The 10,388-nt window shown below is 45.8% G+C and overlaps 1 pseudogene; it reads right to left on the bottom strand.

Annotated features, from left to right (window-relative positions):
• Nucleotides 1–2,203: 2,203 nt before the first annotated feature.
• On the bottom strand, nt 2,204–8,070 carry LOC131264585 (uncharacterized; annotated as a pseudogene).
• Nucleotides 8,071–10,388: the final 2,318 nt, after the last annotated feature.

Raw genomic sequence — 10,388 nt, 5'->3', positions numbered from 1 at the left:
GTGTACACAAAACTCCATACATAAAAAAAAGCTAAAATATGTAGTAGATGTAGCCCTACCCCAGCAGCTTTAATTTATGCGTCGTGCGACAAATCGCGTACATTAACATACAAAAGAAGAGCGTACATTTACCCCAGGAGCATTAATTTATGCGTCGTGCGACAAATCGCGTACATTAACATACAAAAGAAGAGCGTACATTTAGCGTCTATTAGAAGAGATACAAACGCCTTATTGTACGCTCTCGTAACGTTTCGACCTGGCGGTTGCCTACATGTAGGCGCTAAATTTAAACGGTTTTTTCGGTTTAAATATTGCAAATTCCAATTTACTGTTTAATTTTCGGTTTTATTTATTTTTTTTGTTCATTTCATTACAACATCCATGTTTTTTCAAATTATGTCATCAAATGAACGGCATTCGTCCTGAACGTATTTACGTTGCTCTCATGATGGTTCTAGGTTGTGAAGTCTGTAAAATAAAATACCCTATTATTGCAAACGTTTCAAATATTTAAATGCATACTTACATTGTTTGTTAATTCAACTGGTTCAACTGCAAGCTGGTGGTTTCATCCTTCTTTTAGTTGCTTCCCCTTAGCAGGTTGTCAGTGAAGATTATTTATTTACATTTATAAAACATGTTGAGAGCGGCAGAAATACTTGATTAGTGAAAAAATAAAAATTCCACTATTCATAAAATGCAACTTACACAAAAAGGAATGAAGGCTTGCGCTGTTTAATACACACAACGCATGTAGTCTATATACAACCGGCCGCATGTTCTACCGGAAGCCGGACGCCTGCGGCAACTTGTGCAGTAAGGAAATTTTCGAGCCGGAAATTTCAGAGCCTCTCACACCACCTGAAGATCAATCATTGGGCATGAGAAAAGAAAGATAAAATTGGACAGCAATATGACCTCTACCATATATACCTGAGTTTCGCCGAAGATTAAGTTTTTCCCGGGCAGCGACACGATTTCGTTCGGTATACGGGTGATGGTCAGCTAATACGGGTGATGGGGTGATCCTCACAATTTGATTCTTCTTCCGGTTTACGTCACACTTACTTGTTTCCAAGGCGCAAACACTGTCCGCGTCACTGGTCGAAACAGCGATAACTGGAACAGCAGGGTAACGGTGCTACCTTCTTTGATAAGCTCATCAAACCTGCAATAAGACTTTTATGGGTTTTATTGATTTCGCACCATACCAACATCAAACTGCATCTAACTTACCAACTGCCTCCTTACTGCTGCCTCAGGATGCAGAGTGGAGCCGTAATGCACAATGCAGTTTTAATTTGACTGAAATGTAAACAACTACATTCACCTTTAATTCTCGTGCAAGTTTGCCAAACGATTTATATTTTCCGTGTAGAGAAATACCTTTACCGTCTTCATTTTTACACTATACATTCACTTTTCACGATGATTCTGCTGTAAAAGCAAAAATATTCTTTCGAATGGAGTCTTCTAAGCGCTGCGCACAAGTTTGTTTTGGTTCGAAGACGTCAAACAACAACAAGACCCAAGAAGAGTTAATACGGAGGTTACCTCATATAGCATCTGATTGAATTTGGATGTGGTACTGAACTTGAGTTTTGCCTGCTGAGATGAGAGGAAATCAATTTTTCACCATCACAACCAACAACAATTCGTAAGCAGACGACAATGAGTGCAAAAAAAATACGTTTAATGTTTTCTTTTTCAATCAACGCTTTTTGTTCTAGATGAACCAACCTCTTTTTTATGAGTGTGTTGCGCTGAGCACACTAGCGCCCCTTCGGATTGTTCCTGTGTGACGCGGATGGTTTGAGAACCTTTGGGGTTATAGCCGTTATGCTGTGGTGTTATGTTGCCCATCGCATCGATTAACGAATCGTTACTATGGCTATCGTACGATCGCATCATTTAACGTAGCTGGGGTAGTAAACGTACATTTCCATTGAGTCGAAAGAAGCGATGTTGAAAACCGATTCTTGGGTCTCCAGCTTCCGCCCTGTTATCCGAAGATATCCAGCATTCGGTCCTCATCTCATTGCTGCATTTTGAAATTGGATAATAGAATTATCCTTTGTTAGAAACCACTAATTTCTCGGATTATTCTGCAGCAAGAAACTAGGACGTACTCGAACTGTCACTGTCGTTCCACGTGCATGTATGGCAGGATACTTTGTTTTGTATGGTGATCTCGTCATCATCATACGGAATTTACCAACTCTGATAGTCGGTTTATGGCTTGTTCTAAATTTTTCCATCCAGCTCGAAGCATTCGTTTCAGTTGCTGCAGCTGGTTCTCGAAGGGATAGGTAGAAATTGTTGTTAATGGCCCAATTCTCTGTACTTCTGTGCACACATGCTGCAGGTTGTGCACATTGCTGCTCATATGACGCTTTCCGTAAATGATTGAGAAATCGTGAACAAATTTGTCTAGCATTTGACCCGCCTGGACCCATTTGTCCTTGTACACATTAGACGAGAGAAGCGTCACGTCACAAAACAAAAGTAAAAAATGGTTGTAAGCATCATGGGGAAGATGGTCTTTCAGCACTACAATGCTCACATAGTGTAAAAATGCGGCATATTCAGACCCTTTCCAAAAGTGGGCGAACTTGATGGGTCGAATCTTGCGATGGATTTCGTGAGGCAATGTTGTTAAATCCAGTGTCACAGAAATTTGTTTGCATTGGTCATCCGTCCATCGCTTTTTACCTAGTGTGCCATCACGCCATCCGACAAGCATTCGTTTCATAATGCCTAGATCGATTAGATGCAGCCTGTCTGCTACAGCTACATCTTCGATTATGTCAAAATGATTGAGGTCCAAAAGCGGGGTCCTGATTTTTCGGTGTCCAGCGTAAAGGTCGTTTCTAAACCCCTCGTCAGTACGCTTAGGAGCGTTTAAGCCGGGAAACACAATAGTGCGACCTTCCTTGCTATATTCACCCCGGACTGTACACTTCAGGCATCCTCCATAACCTTCATGGCCTGTTACACCCGAAACAACAAACAAAAGTAAGGGTCAAAATATGGAAGTCAAATGATAACTTCATTTAACTATATCAAATTATACCTTTGATAAACGCTCTGGCAGGCGTGTCTGCAACGATTGCCCGCAGTTTTATCAGAATGTGTCTCCCGTGGATGGTAAGTCCCTGGGCAGACAGGATATTCATCTCATTTTTTTATTTTTTTTATTTTTATTATGCTCTTACTGTTATTCGCCTCGAGGGCTTTATAACTTCTAAACTTAAAATTAATTACAAAAAATTAGCAAAGGGTAGAGGACGCAGGGTCACCGAACGGAAGGACTAAGCAGGAGAGGAGAGGAGACGAGAACGGAATTGGGGAATAGAAAGGTTGAAGTCAAACAGACTGTAAACGTCATTGAAGGCAGACAGTGCGCGGAGGAACGGGTCGTTTTGGCCGTAACGGGTGAGGCGACGGGGGATAGCCAACGGGGGCCTATCACGTAGCGGGCGAGATGGGGCATAAAAAGGGATTGAGGACAGGAGGGAAGGGGCATCCAAGTGATTGAGGAGAACGCCCGCGACAAAGAGTGCCTGAGCGTTCTTGTACCGCACGCAAATCTCCTCCAACCCCAGGAGCTGACACCGAGTGGAATAGGACGGAATAGGAGAGGAGTTGTTACCAAGGAACCGACGGACAGCAATCCGCGTAAACCTCCGCTGAATGCCCTCGAGCCTGTTCATGGAGGTAACCCCTGGAGGAGACCAGACAACACAAGCGTAATCGAGGGCAGAGCGGACCCAGCAACAATAAAGCGACTTGAGGCAGAGTGGGTCGCGAATCTCAGTCGCAATCCGTTTTATACGGCCAAGCATTTTGTTCGCCTTGGCAACGGTCGCGTTCAGATGTGCGTCGAAGGTGAGGGCCAACCAGACCCCGAGATCCTTGACCACGGACACACGGGATAGGGGGACCCCACAAACCGTATAGTCCGCATGGACAAGACTACGAGGTCTGATGAACGATACCACGCAACATTTATCGGGGCACAGCGTGAGTACGTTGATGATGCACCACACCGAGAAATCGTCAACGACACTTTGGAGGGGACAGGAGTCGGCAAATGAGGAGATGGGCAGTAAGATCTTGACATCATCGGCGTAGAGCAGGTGGCCGTCACTAGGAAGGATGCTCGTACAATCGTTGATGAAAAGACAGAACAGGAGGGGACCAAGAACACTTCCCTGGGGGACACCAGAGACACCCACGAAGGGATCGGATAAGCAATCGACCACCTTCACACGGTAGATGCGACCGGTCAGGAATGACTTGATCCAGGATAGGAGAGGATCACGGATGCCAAGCCGCTCTAGCTTAGCCATCAGAAGATCGTGCGGAAGCGAGTCGAAGGCAGCTTTGATGTCAGTGTAAATGACATCGAGCTGCCTTCCGGCCGAGATGTTCTCAAAGGCGCATTTAACTAAGGTCATCAGGTTGGACAAAGTTGAGCGACAAGGCATGAGGAGGAGAAATATAGGAATAGAAACAAGAGAGGAGAGAGGCATGGACAACGGATTCTAGCACTTTGGCGATGGAGCACAGGTGGGATATACCACGGTAGTTAGAGGGAGTTGAACGGCAGCCCTTCTTGTGAGTAGGGACCATCCAGGCAGACTTCCACATCGACGGCACAACCCCTTCGGTGAGCGAGCGGTTGAAGAGGCGAGCCAGTATCGGGGTGAAAGCATCCTTGCAGTCCCTAAGAACGCAAGAAGGGATACCGTCGGGACTAGGGGAGGAAAGTGCAGCCAGAATAGTATCATTGCCAACTGGCACAGAGTGGAGCAATGCCGAGAGAGCCGAGACCCCAGAGATCGCCCTAGCAATCGACACAGAAGACCGCGCTGGGTCAACGAAATTTCCCGCGAAATGAGTGGGCTCTTTGCCATACATCTCAGCGTGGGTCGACCCAGTCGTATTACCATCGGACATGGAGGAGGGGAGTAGGGAGGAAGAGCCCCGCCTGGAGTTGACATGACGCCAGAAGGAGCGGGGATGGGATGAGAAGCGGGTCTGCAGGCGCCGAAGGTACATCCCATAGCATGCCCGATTGAGCCCACGGTAAGCAGCCGAAGCATACTTAAATGCCCTCTTATGGAGCTCGCTGTTTACACGGTTGTAAATACGGAGCGTACGCTTTACATCCGCCTTCAAAGCACGAAGTTGCCTGTTGGACCAGGGACGATCAGGGGGAGGGCGTAGAGGAGGACAGCAATCGGAAAGGAACGAGGAAATTACAATATTAAAACTAGACACGGCGATCTCAATCGAGGTACAAGAATCGATAAAAGACCAATCGTGTGCTACAATTAAACTATTAAATCTAGAGGTATTCAGCTTACGGAAATTGAGCCCGGCCACGCTAGGCCGAGCAACTGGAACAGCAACATGGACCGGGACGGACAGAAAGACAGCTAGAGCAGGATGATGTCGGTCTTCAGGAACGAGCGGTTCTGGAGCGTGGGAGACGGGAGAGCAAAGCGTAGCTAAGGATGAGCTCGCGAGCACGAGATCCAATTGGCGACCAAGATCGTTCTGGACACCCGAGATCTGCACCAAGTCGTTGAGGCACATCCCGTCTGTGAGCACTGCGGAGGTAGCGGTGGAGGAGGCTGGCACGTAGAAACTTGTTGCAACCGCTGGCTGCCAGTCGATGTGGGGGATGTTTAGATCTCCAAACAAGAAGAGGTGATCGGACGGTTTGACACGTTCGCGAACTAGCCCGATATTGTCGTGGAGCTCATCAATGACAGAAGGAGAGCAGCGGTCAGGCGGGATGTAAACAGCGCCCACGAAGAGCGACGCTTGGTCCAGCTGGATACGCACCCAGGTTAGCTCCAGTGCGCCAGTTGGGAGATTCACGGGAGACGATTGGAGCCGCTGGGAACATGAAATGAGGACTCCTCCGCCTCGAGAGTGCCTGCTGTTCGATTGATTTCGGTCGCAACGGAACACACAGAACGATTCATCAAACAGCATCGCTGACGGAATGTCGTTATCTAACCACGTTTCGCTTAAAATAATAACATCCGCGACGGATTCGGAAAGGGCCAGCCGGAATTCATTCGTCTTCGTCCGCAGGCCCCTTACGTTTTGGTAAAAACAATTTATCGGCGTTACTGCAGGAAAGGTGAGTGCGGGAGTCGGTGAGTGTACGGAGTTCCGTGCCACTGGAGCTGATGATGATGATGTTGAAGGAGCTTGATGAGGTGAGAGCTGTCTGAGCTCAGTTACTCGTCGGTCACTAGTGTAGGCTGCATGTGAGGCTCCGACACGATCGGAGACCGGGACAGTTCCGGATCCAGTGGTGCATCCAAATTGGTGGTTGGTAACGTGACGGCAGGTTGTGTAGTGGCAGCGATCGGCGGTGCGGCAGTAGGAGGTGACCCGACTCGAAAAATTGCCGGTTCAGAAGAGCCCCTATGATCCGAGAACTCTCGGAATCCTACGCCCTGCGTCCACGTGGCCGGCGAGAGAGCCTTGTCGCGAAGGTGGGGCAACAGACCAACCATGAAAGAAATAAAGGTGGCAGTGCTCAGGTCTCTGTCCTTGCTAACAAGCCTCCTTATGATGACGTCATCGGTGCCCAGTTGTCGCTTGACCAATCGATCAACCACATCATCGGAAACCGATGGGGCGATTCTGGTGAGGTAAAGCCAAAACCTGGGTGGTACCGTTATCAGCACCGATGAATCGTCAATCAACGCCGTGCCCTGGACGATGCGGGATGTGAGGTCGGAATCCGGGGGGGAGCGGGCAAGCAGACGGCGTTTGGCGGTGTTGGTGGTAGCCAAATCTCCCGCATTAACCCTGACAAGCTGCGAGAGACTCCCCGCACCCGTTGGAGTATGGGTGCCGACGGTGGTGACAGGTGCAGTGGAGGCAGGCAAGTAAGTATGATGCTGGCGGCGCGTAGATGTTGTCGTTAGCGGTGATCCGAGGGGCTGGGGCAGACGGGCGAGATGGCGCTCGAGAGTCTCTCCCAGTTCTCGCTTAATATTGGCCAGTGTATTAGTGATAAGATCACGAGTACTAGCCCAGCCTCCGTTTGAGCCGCTCCTACAATCCTGGCACATCCACAGGAGAGGAGACTCCGGGCGTTTAAGCTCCTGTGTCACCGCTCTGGAGAGTCCTAGGCATGCGAAGTGAAACTCACACTTGCATATCCCACTGCAGATGTATAGGCTATCCCTAGCCACCGGGAGAGCGCAGGTAGCCATATTAAGGCTAGGCATGCACAGCACTGAAGGCGAATCTTACACAAACACACGCGCGATTCAGAACAGACCCAAATGCCGGTATCGGGAATTAATCGCCAAAACAATCAGCTGTAAGCCGGACTGGAGCCACCCAAATAAACCGTCAACAAGCGGGTCGTGGACTGTAGAGTGTCCGAAAGACGCTGCACAGGAACAAACACAGTAGGCGGCAACGAAACACAGCGAAAACACGAGATCAAGTGAGAGCCCGAGGAACAACGATCCAGCTTCTACGAGTTGCAATGCCGAAAAAAGCTCATTGACCATAGGTCGAAGGTACTCCTAAATATTGTCGGGTTTTTTATATCCACAATATATGGCCGCTGTCATAGCTGGTGCATCGGGCAAATCATGGATATTGAACAAAATTGGCCAGAATTGCATACTGCTATTGTTATGCAGGGGCAACGCATCTACCGACATGGTCAGGCTTAGCTGCGTGCAAGGAGGAGCGGTGCTAAAATTTAAATAACATTTTATAAGTTAATATGTTTTATAATAACATAGGACAAAAAGGTTAGCGGTAGATACTACCATTTCACACTTACGTAAAATAAGATAACAAGCATTTTCTAATGCTGTGATACCAAAATTGGCCACCAGAAATGTCGACGATTTCAGCAGATGTTTTACGTTTTGTCCTCAGCAAAGTCTTGCAATTAGCAGGGACACGAACGTTGGCTTTCTTCAATAGTTTCAAAATCATGTTGATTGAAACATGAGTTGAATTATTTACCAATGCCCAATGTCGTAGGCCATCGGGGATGGACAAATTGTCAAGTGGATCTTTTTCGTAAACGCCGCTGTTGACAGAAGATTGGTCATCATCGATGTAATCCGCTGGTGCAGCTGCTTCCGTATTGTGTTCTTGTTCGATGTTATTTTGAAGAACCTGGCTTTGCATACTTGCAAATTCATTTTTTATTATAATATCTCTATTATATAATATAATATCTCTACTTCTTATTATATCTAGTATGTTTTACCTTACAGGTGCTTTTTTTTACATTGTTGCTCATCGTAAGATGGCTTTTTGAGTTCCTAAACTTTTTCATTAAAAATGCTTTTACAGCAGCCCCACATGTGGGCTCCCCACCAATAGTATAATAAGTTATGATCGTTGCCTCAAGATTATTATAAAAAAATATAATTTTTATTTAAGTATAATTACTGATTCACGACTATTACAATTTTTATTTGGGATTGAACCTGTTCTGTCTGTTCCTAGCTAGAGACTGAGGTCTAACTTGTTATGAAGCCCTTTTATAGCGCTGCCGTTGCTGCTCCGGGTGGTCTTCTGTTTCGACGTGTTGCTCTGCGATTGGTGACGAAGTCTTTCTCACAGTCGTTGTTCTGCACAATTCATGTCTCAACTCGTTCGCGATCTTCGTCAGGTTTCTGCGTCGAGTGATCATGTCCTGTCGCGAGGGTTCGCGCTAGTGTCTGCGTTGAGTGGTTGCATCCGTAGCGAGGGTTCTCATAGAATGCGGTGACATCCTGTCGCGAGGGTGGAATATGATACGTTGGCTGGTTTCCTATCGTAACGTATATTTCGATAATTTTTTGAAATTGGCAAAAGGCGATCTTCTGCCCTTTTATTCCTTTTGCCGTGTAGCCGGTCCATGTGCACTGCGTTACAAAATATGGGTCGAGCAAGGGGTAGTATGCTTCGTGCATGCGTTGTTCCGAACGCATTTCGACCGAAGAAATTGTAGAAGTCAGCCATGAAATTACTTCATCGAAGTAATTTTGTTCGGTCAGTTTCTTGTTGAACGTTTCCAACATTTCTTCGGTCGAAATACGTTCGAAAACAAAGGTTGTTCTATTGGAAGCCGTCTGTTCCGGTGCTGCTGGAAGAAACCGGCTATCCACTAAAAGATCGTGAATGCACTGCACCGTCTTTTGTAACAAAAAGGAGCTGCTTGCGCCTTGCTGAACCATATTTTGCAACGCAGAGCAATGGTTGGTACACGGCATAACCATCCTAAAAAGTAAAACAAAAAACTAAATAATGATTCAGTAAAACTTGCAAAAACACCATCTATAATGTTACCTTTCCAACATTCCGGGCTCTGTTTGAACACCAACACTCTGGTGTGAATCCTCCATCACATTGGTTTTCTTGTCGCTGCTCATTGTTAATGATAGTTGCTGCAAAATAGAAGTAAAAGTTAACATAAATTTTATTTTAATGAGTACGAAGCTTACTTTATTTTTCCGTTGAAAATTTGATCGGAATGACGCTAGTAATATGACAGCTCGTCAAATCTAAATACTGCACTGTAAGAGAAGCGTCATGCTAAGCGGACATAATTTAATTTGATAAATAGACATTTTTTTATACATTCGCGGCTTAATTCCTGTGCGAATATTGTAAAATGAATTTTGCAAACGAGTACACCTTATGAATTATTTTTAAAATAATGATTTCGATTTTCATCATGCTTTACCCGGTTTTTCTGGCCGGGACCATATCAATATATTTTGGCCGAAATAAAATTTCACTGTGATCTAGTATCCCAAGCCCACTAGGCAAAAACTTGCATGCTAACTCCTAATTTTGTGTCACCTCGATTTTGCCCATACAAAATTGAGGAGTTTTGAGGAGTTTTGAGGAGTTTGAGCCACGGGCCTTTAAGCGTGTGTGAGTGAGAACGGGCAGCCAAGATCTATGCATGTGTTGGTGAGGATCATGGGATTTATGTATGTAGTAGTGATAGATATTTTCTTTCGGTTGGCGCCACAAAACACGAATGTCAAAATTAAAATTCCATCGAACTTTTATTTATTTATAACGCAATCGCAATTTGCTTACGTACAGTTTTTAGCTCCTACTGAAGAAAGGTAAGATTTCCTCACTTTGCATAAGTTAACCATTAAAAATAATACAATGTAATGTTTGCAATCATACATACCCAAATTTCAGATGGCTTCACCAAAAAAAGAGATCATTCCGAATAATCCGGTGCCAGACTTTGCAAAAGAATTTCTTTCGACACGCAGGAGCATGGCACAGCTAAAAGTACAATCGGACATTGTTACTACGAAGGTTGAAGAGCTACATGAAAAAATGGATAAGAGCTACATGAAAAAATG

Source organism: Anopheles coustani, chromosome 2 (assembly GCF_943734705.1).
Source record: "Anopheles coustani chromosome 2, idAnoCousDA_361_x.2, whole genome shotgun sequence".
In the NCBI taxonomy this organism is placed as follows: Eukaryota; Metazoa; Arthropoda; class Insecta; order Diptera; family Culicidae; genus Anopheles; species Anopheles coustani.
Note: the sequence above shows the minus strand (reverse complement) of the source record. Positions and strands in the feature narration are given on the sequence as shown.